The sequence below is a fragment of the Miniopterus natalensis genome, chromosome 5, assembly GCF_054644295.1.
Source record: "Miniopterus natalensis isolate mMinNat1 chromosome 5, mMinNat1.hap1, whole genome shotgun sequence".
Lineage (NCBI taxonomy): Eukaryota > Metazoa > Chordata > Mammalia > Chiroptera > Miniopteridae > Miniopterus > Miniopterus natalensis.
This window is the reverse complement of record NC_142085.1, coordinates 74,599,651-74,603,119: the sequence shown is the minus strand read 5'-3', so window position 1 is coordinate 74,603,119 and position 3,469 is coordinate 74,599,651.

Genomic DNA, 3,469 nt, shown 5'->3' with positions numbered 1-3,469 from the left:
AAATGCTATGGCAAAAACATAGCTAAGAAAGAGGCAGAGTGGAGACATGGATAGAATGAGAGGGGCAGGGGAATATTGGCTATAATTTATAGAATATCAGAATTTAGAAGTAAATGCCACAAACTTTTCAAAATGCCTGCTTTAAAGGGAAATTGGCAGACATTTCTGCTCTAGAGAAGAGGGGAAGGAAATGCATGGTGCCAGGAGACAAAGTGTACCATTTTTGTTGCAAGCCAAGTCTCTGTTCTCTTTCAAATAGTTGGCCTATGAGCTTCCTTCCTCTAGGCTGCGTTAAGTGTGGACTACAAAGTATAGCCTTGCTCCTAAGCAGCACTCCAGTTTCCACTTGGCCCTGGAATTATGCACCCCTCACCCCACATTGGTTCTCTTGGTTTTTAAAAACTCACCAGAGCAGCCTGGCCGTCATGGCTTAGTGGTTGAGCATCGACCTATGATTCAGGAGATCACGGTTAAATTCCCAGTTGGGGCACATGTCCGGGTTTTGGGCTCGATCCCCAGTAGAGGCCATGCAGGAGGCAGCTGATCAATGACCCTCTAATCATTGGTGTTTCTATTTCCCCCTCTCCCTTCCTCTCTCTGAAATCAATAAAGATATATATGTATTTTAAAAAGCTCACCAGAGGATATAGTAGGACCAACATATACCTGAATATTCTTAGGCCATTAGGCATTGGACTTTTACCGAGGAAAGGCACTGCTCATTTGCCTTCTGTGTGGCTAGATAAGATCTATATACTGAATTTTAAAATATATTTTACTGACCATTCTCCTAACTCTCTCACTAGCTTGTGATATCCCCACCCCAATCCCCAGCTTTATCCAGGCTAATTCCCCCTTATCCTTCACCTTATAATTGTAGCTGCCTTAAGAAAGAAGATTCTTAAAACTTAGACTAAGCTAAGTCTCTGTTTATGCTCCTGTAAATCCATTGCTTTCCTTGATAATGATTACCACAATTTCAGTACTTATTTGTGTAATAGTTTGATTAATGCTTGTTTAATCCCTTAGTAGACTATAAGCTCCATGAGTGCAGGGGCATATCTGCCTTGCTCAGTTCTGTATCTCACTGTGCAGCAGTGTTAGACATACACAGTGCCACCTAATAATATCCATGGAATTAATAAATATCTTTAACTGACAAATGACTAGCACAGTGCTTCAAAAGGATAGTTCACTATGGTAGGCACTGATGGTGAAGCTCTGCACAATCTCCCTTCAGGAATAGAAGATTTAGCCCCATCCGCTCCCCACTGCTGGCAGAAACCCTCAGCTCTCAGCACTCTTTGGAGAATGCCTCAGTTAAGGAAACAGATAGCCCCAAATCATGTTCCCTTCCAGAAATGGTTTGCATCTAATGTCTAATCAATGCTGGCAATTGAAGGCCCAGCCATTCATACCAACTCAAGACACCTCTGAAAGGCCATCCCAGACCCAAGGGGGTCTTTGAAGCAGTGGCATTACAGATCAGCCTCTCCCTGTCCTCAATTCTGTTTTCCACCCCCCTTTCAGAGGGGTTGATCCTAAGGGCATACAACAGCATGTCCTGCATGCTAATCTCCCATTCAGACTCTACTTCCTGGGTAACCCAACCTGTGATGGGTACTACTAAAATGTTTACTGAGCTGAATTGAATATTATGTTCTGTCCTACTCCATAAACTCATAAACAAAGATCAGTTCTTATTTATCTGTGCATCCTTACACTGACTAGAAGGTGACTTTCCTATAGTGAGTGCTATGGTCCAATGTTTGTGTCCCCCCCAAATTCACATGTTGAAATTCTAACTCTCGATGGTGATGGTATTCGGAGGTTGGGCCTTTGGGAGGTGCTTAAGACATGAGGGTAGAGCTCTCAAGAATGGGATTAGTGCCCTTATAAAAGAGGTTCCAGAGAGATCCCTACCTCTTCCATGATGTGAGGTTACAAGAAGTCTCCTACCCAGAAGAGAGCCTTCAACGGTCCATGGCGGCACCCTGATCTCAGGCTTCTAGCTTGCAGAACTGTGAGAAATAAAATTCTGTTTTTCATGAGCCATGACATATTGTTATAGCAGCCTGAACGTACTGAGGTAGTGGCATCATAAACACATCAAACAAATTATTTCCCCAAAACTCAGACTAGATGGAGCTAAAGCCATCCGACTCAAAGTGTGGCCCTAGAGCCAGCGGCATTGGCATTCCCTGAGTATATTGTTAGAAATGTAGCATTCTCCAGCCTCAACCTGAATCACACCTACTGAATCCGAATCTGCATTCTAACACTCCTTCCCACCCCCGCCCAGGTGTTCACCAGTACATTGAAGTTGGAGAAGTACTGAGCTGAGGGATTTATTAATATAAATAAAATGATCTAGCTAATAATCCCTTTCGAGTTTGCACAGTCTTTTCATATGATTTTTCTCACTAAAATCTTGCTTAATGAGAGCGTAATCATGTATTCTTTCATTCAACAAATACTTATTGAGTGCCAAAGGTTTCAGCCCTATTTATTGAGAAAATAAATATCAATATGCATATTGCAGAGTGTGGGGGAAGGTGCTAAGTGCCATGAAAAAATAGTAGGGCGGGATAAAAAGGAGGGAATTTCAAATTTTTGCAAAAGGCAATGACAAGCAGAGTCTTGAAGCAGGTGAGGTAGCTGCTTTATGCGCATCCCATGTGGCTGGAGTGGAATGGGAGAGGTGAAGAGTACCAGCAGATGTGAAAGCGGGCAGATCTCATGATGAGAGGCTGTTTAATAAATCCCTATTTGATATTTGCTGAAAAGGTAATACAAGCTGTTTTGCCCCCCAAGAATAGTGTCGTTCTTGGCCAAGCGAAATCGACTTGGGCTGTGGAAGTTTGCATAAAACATTTCACCCAGGAAGCTTCAGGGCCCTCAAATACAAATGCAGGGATTCGAGAAGGCACTTAAGGGCTCTTTCGGTGCCAAACTCTCAGGTTCCCAGAGGCCTGGATGGAGAAGTCTAACAGGGTAACATGATTGTGGCTGGGCTGTGGCCTAGGGCAAAGCTCTCAGATACTGAGGAACTAGGAAGAAGAACCGCGGGAGGTGGTGCCAAGCCGACAAACACAAGAAAACGTAGCCTTTGGACTCAAGTTCCTCACAAGCCCGTGAGCCCAGGTTGCGACCCTAGACTGTCGTGTCCCTAGCGCCCTGATACCTGGCAAGTGGCCTCTCCCGGCCCGGTCGTCCTAGCGCCGCCTCCCCGCGGGATCCCCGGCCCCGGCGGCCTCCTCCCCGCCGCTGCAGGCAGGGTCCCAGCCCTGGCCCCGCCCCGGCCCCGCCCCCGCCGCGGCCCCGCCCCGCCCCGCCGACGTCGCCCTCGGGGCCTGGCCCCGCCTCCCCCCTCAGTCTCGCGCTGCCCAGTCCCCGCCCGCGGTGGAGCGCTGGTCCGCGGTGGCCGGAGTGCGGCGAGGCCCAGGCTGGAGGCCGCGCCGGGGACCCG